Consider the following 11,519-nt stretch of genomic DNA (forward strand, 5'->3'; position numbering starts at 1 on the left):
CGATGTTTCTGTCTAAAAGCTCTAATATAGTGTACAATTGAGGCATCATGGCTAGAGGCATAGAGTTAGTAATTAAAAGGAGACTCTCACCTGTACAAGAAGCTAATACACTATCTCCAAACAGCCAATTCTGATGTGGACATGTTTCTAAAATAAGCCATATGTTTGGGTCTTTTTCACAAAGTACTATTTTCCTTACATTTTGTTGGGGTCTGGAGTAGGGGGATGATATTAAACAGAAGTTGGAGTTTCTTGCAGATGCCCAGGCCAACCCATAGTTACTGGAGAGACCTAATGAGGGGTGGGCCTTGGAGAGCCAACTGGAAAGTGAAAGCTACACCTACAAAGAAGAGATACTTGAATGTCCAACTGACAAGGTCAAAAACTTAAGGAAAACAGACCAGATGCATTTGAGAATTATCAGAAAAACCTTGGGAACTCTGGCCTTTGCCCTGGCTCCTAAATAACCTTAGTTAATTGTCACTGCCTGTGTCACTATAATAATTGTTGCATGGAGGGGATTGCATGATCAACTGCTAAAAGTTGTAAGCCAAGGAGATACAAATAAGCCTGTGTGTTGTCTTTACTGTTTTCTTATTTGTTTGTTCTTTGTTTTCCTACTATTACTCTTCCAATGTTTTTTTCAGGGTAAATTTTTCTCCAAATTATTTTTTATCCTTAGCAGTCACCTGAAACTCCATCTTTTTTAGTCTTTCTATTTCTATATCTTTACCTATCTTTTATACAAATCTGCCCTGTAGAATGGGCCACAAGGTTAAACCACAGAGGATAAACCACTGGATAAGCCACAGTGACTTTTAGCTTCAAGAACTTTGCTGTTAATCAGAGTAGAAAAACAGATAGAGGATAATAAATATAACTAGAATAGAAAAGTTGCAAAGATCTCAGAATCTTACTATGTTCTTATAGACATCGTCTGTCTTACAGTTAATGACTTCCTCATATAGAGATAACTGGGAATCCCCTGGGACTTAAAGTTTTCAAATTTATTACTGATTCTGAACCACAACCCCCACTTTAACCACCATCCTAACCCCCATAGTACCCATACCATTAATCTAGATGGCTATGTAGTTCCCTTTTTTCAGATAGGCTCTTCCACCCAGCAAGTAAATTGAAGTCCAAGCTCAGCAGAACAGAGATAGGAACTAATATTTCCTTTACCTTGTAGGTTGCCTCACCCCCTACTCAAATCTGTTTGTCATAAAGGAGATAACTGAATTTCTGTGGACTTCCAGTTAGTGTATCACCTCATATCACAATTCTAAACAAAACTTTGTGTTTGCGGTTGATAGCAAATATTTTTATTTCAACCAATTAAGAAAGGTTACATGCTATATAGTATACTTAAGAAGTGAGTGATACCATCTTTATCATCATAGGATTTAAAACCTTGAATAATCAAAATATTAAAAGACTCTCACCCATAGAAGAAGCCAATATACTGTTACCGAACATCCAGTTCTGATCTCGACATGTTTCTAAAATAAGTCACATGTTTGGATCTTTTTCACAAAGTACTATTTTCCTCACTTCTTGTTGGGGTAAAGAGTAGGGGGTATAAAATCATTGCAAACAGTAAACTAATTCATTCATTTATTTATTCATCCAGCTTGTGACTATCAAGTACACAGGATATAATTAAAGCTTTGGAAATATTTGAGACAAGTTAAGTACTATAGGTAGTGAGAGATGTGTCTTCTCAGAGGAGTTCATAGATTAGTATTAAATCAGGAAACATTTTTTTAAATTATATATACCAAGTTGTGTTCAACTAAAATTTGGTGAGATCATTATAAGAAATCTTGAGAACAGGATCTAAGATTTCTTTTTAAAATACCTTGATTATAATTTACTGAAGAGCTTTATCAAGTCTGTAGCTTTATGCTAGAATTCTTATGTACACAGACATAAGTTTTTAAGAGTTTTAAGAGTTTTTGAACTATTATGTTGACTACACTGGGCTTTATAGCCTGCATGTCTATAGCATGATACAATAAGACCTTTGATTAAATGGGTATTTGCTCAATAGCCCCACTTCCAGAACTGGATTGTGCAGGTTCCTTAATTTGGATGTACTTTGATGGAGTATTGATTCTTATCTTATATTAGAAAGATGCACAGTGACAGGGCAAGCTCTGTTGTTTTAGAGAAGCATGAGCCAATGGTTTTAACAATATCAAGCTGAGATAGAAAACAATTGAGTTGAAGTATTAGCTAAAAACCTATGGTGGTTTAAAACATGTCCACAAATTATATGAATCCCTTCCCCAATCCTTCAATCTGACAGGCTATATCTCTGTTTAGACCTATAGAGTATGGCAGAATTGATGCCATGTGACTTCCGCAGCTAGGTAAGAAAATGCCACACAGCTTCCATCCGGTTTTCTTGAAATAGTCTATATTGGAGTTCTGACTGCCATGCAAAAAATCTTGTTACCCTGAGGCTTCAATGCTGTGATGAATGGAAACTCAGACCACATGAAGATGCCATGTGTAGGTACATCAATCAATAGCCCCCACTGAGGTCCTGGCTGACAGCTGGTCAATCATTGCTTTGGCAATTCCAACTTCAACCTGCCACATTGTATTCATGGAGCCATGGAATCCTCCCAGCTGAGGTCCAGTACATGTAGAGCGTAGATAATCCAAATTTCTGACCAATGGATGCTGTGAAAAAAATAAAATGGTTTTTGTGAACCTTACATTTAGGGTAGCTTGAATGCAGCAGCAGTAATTTGAACAATCCCTTAAGGCCCTTTCTTCTTAGAGATTTATTTCAATGATGGCTAGTGAAAATAAAGATTTGGTGGAAACAAGGCTCTTGGAAGAATTTTCATTATAGGTGTTTAGAAGTAATTGTCCCTAGCAAGAAAATGAGGTGGAAGATGGAAATTCATGTTTAGCTCCTCTTCTCTTCTATGCTTCCCCCATGTTACTACTAGAGTCTGTTTCTCTGTGTTTTTTTCTTTCTGTCTCTTGTCTATGGCTCTCTGCTTGGCCCTTTTCCCCTCAATATTGCTTCATGTTTTATATGCTTCCTCTAGTTACACCATAACTGTGTTTCACTTTACCTTTTCATTGTGTTCATATTATTTCAGTAGGATCTTCATCTTATAAAGCAACTTAAAATAACAAAGGATTGTACTACCCAGTGAAAATCAAAAACAAAGGGAATATATCTACTTGACAGACTTGGAGTAATTAATGTCTACTTCCAAGATTTCCACCATTACAAATGCAAAAAAAATAAATAAATAAAAATGAAAAGTTTCCTTATACTTTCTGTCTCTTCGATTGTGGCAACCAAGATTGAATAAAGGAAAACAGAGATTACTAAAAGCATGGGGTAGGGAAGTAATTTTTGCAACTCAGAAATAACTTTGTAAACAAAAAATTGCCTGTTTTATTTCAAAAAGTAAAGTTAAAGTTTGAGTTTACATTAATAAAAAACAAAGGCAAATTAAGTGGCACAATAAATGGATGCCAACAGGATGAGGTGGCATGTACCCAGAGGCAAGGACATCTTATTCATTAGATTTGGTAGACAGCCTAGGATTTACATACTTTTAGGAGCCCATGGAATGTTTTAACTGCCTTTAAAATCAGAAGAAAAAATGTGAAGTTTTAGGTAGAAGAAAATCTTATAATATATAATATTCACATCTTTGTTTTTATAACAACTCAATTAAAAATATAATCTTGAATTTTTTTTTATGATGTAAGAGTTTCATGATACCTAGACCTATAAATGTCATCATGTGACTCCACTCATAGAATCGTGTGGTACAAGACCTAAATGAAATGAGACTGCCCCACGTTCTGCTAGTATATTGATAGATTTTCTGCCCACCTGAAGCAGTAGGTTTTGTATGTCTATACCTTAAGCCTTGTATTTGGAGCTTCAGCGCAGCACTAATGATGCTTTATACAGCCAATTAGTAAAATTCCATAACACATAGGCTTTATTGCCATATACCTTTAGACCAATTATCTGAGTTATAATAGGGTCAGGAGTTAGAAAGAAGGAAAGACACAAAAATATGGCTCCTCCTCAGTTGCTGGTAAACCTTGGCACTGGTGAGTGCCTGAGCAGTCACTGGGCTTCCGCTGCCTATGGAGAGAATACCATTGGGTAATCTTTGTCAAAGACAGTTCTTCTTAAAGACAGATCTACTCAAAGTGATGCCTCATTTGGTCAGATTCTTTTGATAGGATATTTGAGGAGAAGTCTGGGCTTTTTATCAGTCATATTCAGTTGCTCATTATCAAGAGAGAAACAGTGGGAACAATACAAATCAAGAAAAACTTTTAAAATCAATACAATTTAAAAGTGTGAAATGTTGATATTGGGCACACTCATGTAAATATAAATTCAAACAGAGCAAACATTAAAGTTTACATATTGTGCATCATTACTCATTTAAAAAAAAAACTTAAACAAACAAACAAACAAAAAAACTCGAGGAATCTGATTTCCTCAAAGCTACAAGAGGGGAAGTATTGCTGAATCTTTCTTAAAAGATATTTTCTATCCTCAGTTATTTTTGATGGTACATAATAGACAATAGAGAAGAAGAGCTGTTTAGAAGGTCCATTTTGTTCACCTGTACTTGCCTAGGATTCAAAACATAGTGCCTGCTATGTACTAGGCAAACAATAAATATTTATCGAATAAAGAATAAAGTAATGTATAAATATAGGGCTCATTCTTGTATATTCATTGTCCAATTCTGCTTATTTGCTGGTTCTGCCCAGCAGCACAGTGGCTACCTAAATAAGAGCTCCTCAGAAGAGCCCTTGGTCTCCTATATTCACTCTTGCCCGCTTCCTATAACTTCACCTTCTTGTTACTGACCTTCTCTTTTCTCTTTCTTCTGACCATCATCTATCTTCTGCTTCAATGCTCCCAACATCTCATTCTGATTGTTAAGTCTCCTGATTTCAGATTTGCCATCCTGGCTTGATATACTCATATATCTAAGCGTAATGACCTCTTTCTGATTGATGATTCTCGGTGCATAGTCTCTTGACTTCTTGCCTCTTAGTAACCTTCAATCCACAAGGACAATAGAACCTAGTCAACTATAACTTCATAATGAGCTCAGGGTTTAAATAGGTGATTTCTCCTATGTTTCTTACCTTCCTCAATGCATTGCCTTGAGAAGATTCCTCCAAAATGTTATATTATAGTTCATTTGATTCTCAGTTACTGGCCCTTCATCTAAAATTGCAATTCTTATCCGATCACAGCTTTGAAATTTTATATTAACTCTTATTATCTTATCATTTTATATTAAGGAAATAATTTATGTTACCTCCCAAACTTGAAAGATTTGGAAAGTTACTCACAGCGATAATACACAATGTAAAACTTCAGATAGAGAAAGAATGCTTTTTACTTTCTGCAATACATTTTGGATATTTTCTGATAGTGGGAAAAGAGAAAAATTAAAATTGAGAAAAATTTGTATGAATTAATTCTTTACAGAGGAATACTACATATAAGGTGAATAGTGTCAGACAAAACAGATAAATATGCCGCTTGCGCATTTCTGATGTAAATCTTAGCAACTTTTTAAGTGCTTTGCTTACATATTTCTGTTTTCTATGTCATTGTCAAATTCACTAACCTTCCAAAACATGCACACAGGCATGTACACACATACACATGTGTATGCGCACACACGCACACGAATAATCAAGTAAATCTGAAGAGTAGTAGATTTCATGAAATCCCAGTTGTTTTCACTTAGCTGTACACATTCCAGTTGTATTTATTTGTCTCTACTCTCAGAAACTAAAGTGTCAAAGTGAAATAGATGGGCTTCATTCTGGGTAGGATTCTTATCTACTTCAACTAATCACAAGTGAAAGAACCAGACATTTTGCTGGGTCTTTAGAACATTGCTGCAGACTCAGCTTACATTTAAAAAATCTGGATAAACTTAAAATACAATACTGATGTTCAGCTCTACCCTGCATTAATTAAAACAAAATCTTCGGAGGGGTGGGGTACGGCAAGGAATGTATCTGTGAACATGTTCATGGTGATCTAATACTCAGCCAAAGTTAAGAACTACTGGTTCAGAGAATGCAAGTTGTTTTATTATTTTTCCTCTTTACTTGGAGAAAGGCAAGAATGAAACAAAGGTATGCAAAGCAAGGGAATACAGTAGGATCAAGTAAATGAGGCAAAAGATTTTTCTGTTATAACTTGATAGACTATTGTCAAAATATAAACAGGTTAGAACCCACTTTGAGATCCATAGAATTTGCAGTTAAAGCTCCCATAGCTAGAAAATAAACCCAGACAGAGCATTTCTCCTGGCAACAGACTTTTCCCAAACTCTCCATTACATTCTACACACACTATTTCCTGAAGATAGTGCCTTTTTTATTATTTGCTGTTTAATGTTAATTACTTTTGTTCTTTAGAATTACAATACATTTTGAAATCCAGTGAATACATTAGTGTCTTAGAGTATCAACATGTCTTCCAACTTGTCCTTCATTACTACAAAGCTGAAAACCGGCTATAAAACAGACGCTGCTAAATGATTTCTTTCTAATCCATTGAAATATACTTTTTTGAAGAACCGGAAGTTATTCAAAGAATTTAATGCAGTCAAGCAGGGGATTCCAAAATCTATACATAGAATTTCAAGTCCTTGTAAATAGGTCAATGACATTTGCTAAGTACGCACAGATGTTTAGCACTATAATTGGAACCGAAAATATAGAGTTGAGATTAGACCTGATTTATGCCTGGAGAATTTTATAGTCTTTGAAAAGAGATGAGATGGGTTAGTATTCAATGAATATGAATACATACAAAGAAATATTCTGACAGAAAGTGATAAGAAAGGAATTGCACAGATCAAAGAATGAGCCGAAGTTAATTGAGAGAAATTTCCCCTGAGTAGCTCTCCTGAAATGGGCTCTGAACTTCAATTTAAAGTGAGAGATACGGTTTAGAGGACAAGAATGTTGAGAATGTTCCTTATACATGTGATAAATTAAATGAAATCTTTAAGAAGTGTATAAAATGGAGTGAAATGGCAGAAAAATATAAAAAAATAAAGCTCCTAGATGTCTCTAATGACTGTGAAAAGGGACAGATACATCTTGCTCAGCAATTTTTCTTTAAAATTAACAATTTACTGACAGTTTTGGGAATCAAATGCTTTATATGAACACTGATAGATGGACGAACATGTTTCTCTGATGCTAAAAATGCTTCTTCTTTTTAAAAGGTTACATATCCTTTAGATATGAAATACTCTCATTATGCCTCTCTTGTTATAAATATTGTAACTCCTTGTTGGGTTATTCTAAAACTGGCTCTCTGGCAGACACATTTACCCTTACCAAATATTCATGGGATTTTTTGTTTTCTTCAGCACCTTGAAGATAAGTGGGATCATTTAACTAATTTTTGGCAAGTAGGCTGTGAGCAGGATTGATGTATGTAACTTTCCTGCCAAGGAATTTAAGAGTTGATGCATTCCCTCAAGTTCTTTCTTCTCTAACTCATCACCTGAAAGCTGATGCAGACAAAATATTCAAGCAGGATGAATCTCCAAATCACTCTTTATATAGGGGCTGCCCAGAAGAGTCATTGCATCGTAGTAAACTTTATTAGGTTATGCTAATAAAGATTTTTGTTTCTTACTCTGGTATAGCTTAGGCTAATCTCACTCATGCACCCTTCGAGCTTTTTGTATGACTAATCTTTTTTTTTTTTTTTTTAAGAAGATGAATTTTAGGAAACTGATGGCAACAAAGAATGTGGGAATTGAAAAGTATTACAATTAAAACTAATGTTCCAGCTTTGAAATAAACTTCTATATACCTTTCTCCCTTGAAATAAACTTCTGTACACCTTGTCAGATTACACTGCCTTTCTTTTTACACAGTTTAGCTAGGATTAGGCAAGATCTTTCTTCTTGGTTTCTAAAGGACATTTTGTTTATTCATAATATCGTACTTTGGAAACGTAGCCAGTTTATCTCACTTTCATGTTAATTGATTGTTCTCAATTCTCTTATTCATTTGTGTTAATTTTCTAATAAATTAAGATTAAAACCATATCTGTCCGCTGAAATTCAGCTGAAAAGTATCTCCAGCCAGAGAACTCAAATATGATTTAGGACTTGTCCTATGCACCCATGCAGTTATTAAGACATTTGTGAGGAAAATAAGACCTTCACCAGGAATGAAGGAAGGACATACTTTTGTAGGGGCTAATCAGAGCCTTAATGTAATTGAAACAGATAAATTATTCTTAAGTGAAATCAATTTCATTAAGCCTCTGCCATTTCAATCTTTCACCTTGTATGTCCATCTCTGGCTTACATTAGAAAAGTGAGCCTATTGCTATCATTGTGACTGAAATGGCTCAGCTCCAGATTCTAAGAGCGTCTTCAATGGATAGTAGCCAATAGTCTCCTTTGCTTTAACGGTATTTTGTTTTTCTAAATTGAAAGAAAGCAGGGTCATTCTTAACTTTTACCTCATTGTTTAATAATAGTGGTAGAAGCAAAATAGAGCCTAGCAAAATTTCACAGTGATAGTCCTTATTTAAATAAATAAACTTCATACTGCATTGAAAAAGTTTTTAATCATTTAAGAAATGTAGCATATTTGGCTGCCATTTTTTATTTTTCTAATATATCAACTTTATCACCAAAAATATTTCAGAAATAAAAATTTAATATTTGCATATTTATAAGGAACATTGCTTTTAAAGGCCATTATCATGAGCCTTTATCATACTTTGTGTGTGCAGAAATATGTTTTTGAAAACATTGAGTGCAAATCAAACTCTACAAATCAAAGTAAAAGTAAAGGGAAATGGTAAAAATAATCAAAATATTTTTATTTTAATAGAAATTTCAAGTTTTCTTAAAGCAGTTCTATTTGAACACAAATAATCTTCAAATGCTGTTTATGTATTAGATATAGAATGAATTTTATCAGTCTATTTTATGGCTTGGGCCATATCTAAAAAATGGTAAAATATATTTATGAATTCCTACTATCTGGAATATAGCTGAGAACTAGAAAATAAGCAAAGTATAAAATGATGTACTCATGTTTTCACAGGTTGTCTGGTTTCTCAGACATAGCAGATAAGATGAATTCAGATGGATGGGAGGACAAGACTGTAGGACTGTAGAACCAGCAAATATGACATTGAACTTGGATAAGTTGAAATCTTAACATTACTTCTTCATGGGCGAATGTGACTCAATCTTCATGATATTCAATTTCCTACTTTGTAAAGTGAAAATAATAACATCTCTCTTACAAGATGTTGTAGAAATTAAATGCAATCATGTGCACAATCTATAGTACATAACATCACACTCACATTGTACTCAAAAAATGGTAGGGTCATCTTTTATTTATTTATTTTTCAAATGTTTAGCTAGAGCCTACGCTACACCAAAAACCATGTTCATTCACAGGTAGTTGAGAGGCATTTCTAGTTTAAAGTCTAGTAGAGGATCATTGTGGAATACATCACAACTTCTCACTGATAAGCACTTCTCTCTGCTTCTTGGAACACTGGAAGAAGTACTGCCTGAGCCCCTTGAAATATCACCTAGCCAATCCTGACTTCTATAAGCATACAATTTAATAACAGCAAGAAGGAATAATAAGAGAGAAAAAATAGCAAATTTAAAAACAAATAAAGTCAAGGAATACGGTGTCATTTAGTGAAGGGAAAAGACATATCTCATGGATGATGTGTTTCAGCATCCATGAGAGTACAGTTATATTCGATGACCAACATAATGTTGAATCATTGAGTGGTTAAGAAATAACATAAAGATATAAATAAAGAATTTAATCATTTTTTAAAAAACTACATCAGAAAATTTTTAATTACATTGTCTAATAAGCAGTTAAATTTCAGTTATGTGTAATAGTATTTTATGTGAAATACCTCATTCCTTCTTAATAACCTAACATGTATTTTTATAGTCAGCAGCATTAAGAATGATTCTGTGTAAAAAAGGCACTGGGCTAGTGACTTTTTGAGAAACAGAGATCATGGAGACACCACTGTATATTTAAGTACTTTTAACAAGTTTTGTCTCTGAATATGTCATGTACCATCATAGAAGTCTTTGCATCTTCCTGCAATACCACTCACCTTCATCCATTTGCTCTCTGGCAAGTTAACAAAAATGTCCTGATAAGGAAAGGCTACTTGTTTTTTCTTCCCTTATCAAGTACTTCAGATTCCTTTTAGTCAATAAAGATAATACAACTGAGTCTTAAATAAATATGAATTCAGACTTGTCTATCACAGAGGAGACACTGGTACATCTTGAGGCAGTCACAAACACAGCTTTGTTCTTTTGTTTTTGGTAAAATCCTTCAGGTCTCCATTTATACTGTCATTTCTTCCTTAGAAGCTAATGCTATCTTAAATTAGAACATCACCAGGATAGCATATTATCAACCAAAAATAAAAATGATTCTAAATTAACTACTTTTGGTGTATCAATAGTCTTGCTGTACCTGGGGCACAACCTGAGTATGTTTTTAAAATTTTTTATAATTTTTAAATAGTGTTTATGTTCCTGTTGAAATTTGCCACATGCTGATAGAAAAAACAATAAATGGAAAATCAAGAGAAAATGTGTAGCTCTAATTTAATTTGGTATCTTGGTAATTTGAGATTGTAGAGAAAACAGATGACTAATTTTCTTCTTTTGAAGGAAAAATTTTTCTTCCAGTCTTTTTCACTTTCACTTTTTGTTTCACCATAGCTGAGACAAGTTTAGAGGATTAAAGAGAGTATTTCTTTAAATATTCACTGAGGGAAAAAGCTATGCCAGATTCCCTTCCTGCCACCCAAGTCCTTAGAAGACTTTCTATACAGCAACTTTTTTCTACAGAAAGAATTTCATCCCACCATTAGCTTTTGTAGATGCAGACAATTCATGGAAATTTCTGAGTGAGAAAGAACACTGCAACACAGAAATATTTGTTAGTTATAAGGCAGGCCCTTAATTCCAAGCATATCATGACATATTATGTGAAAACGGTTTGGCTTGAAGTTATAACAGGTTGTTTATTATATATTCCATTTCTTTTAAAGCAATAAACAATTTGGTGTTGAAAGTTAGAGGGCAAAAATAAACCAGGGTTTCTAGAATGTTAATGTTCCCAAAGAGACTTCTTTAGAATTTCTCTACTGGAAAAGAATTTACATAATTGTCTAACCTGAGTCTGTTAAAACAGTGTGTATGATACATGTACATCTATATGGTACACAGTACATCTTTAATCAAAGTTTATGACTGCTCAAGCAATGTCATTATTATCTTCCAAAACTATATCAAACTCCTATTCAAATAAATGAATGTTGCTAATTAAAGTCTTTTAACTAAATGGTCACCACTGAGCATTTAAAAAATATACAATAGCCAAGACATGGAAGGAATGTAAGTGTCCACTGGTAGATGAATAAAGAAAAT

The sequence above is a fragment of the Pteropus vampyrus genome, unplaced genomic scaffold, assembly GCF_000151845.1.
Source record: "Pteropus vampyrus isolate Shadow unplaced genomic scaffold, Pvam_2.0 Scaffold1, whole genome shotgun sequence".
In the NCBI taxonomy this organism is placed as follows: Eukaryota; Metazoa; Chordata; class Mammalia; order Chiroptera; family Pteropodidae; genus Pteropus; species Pteropus vampyrus.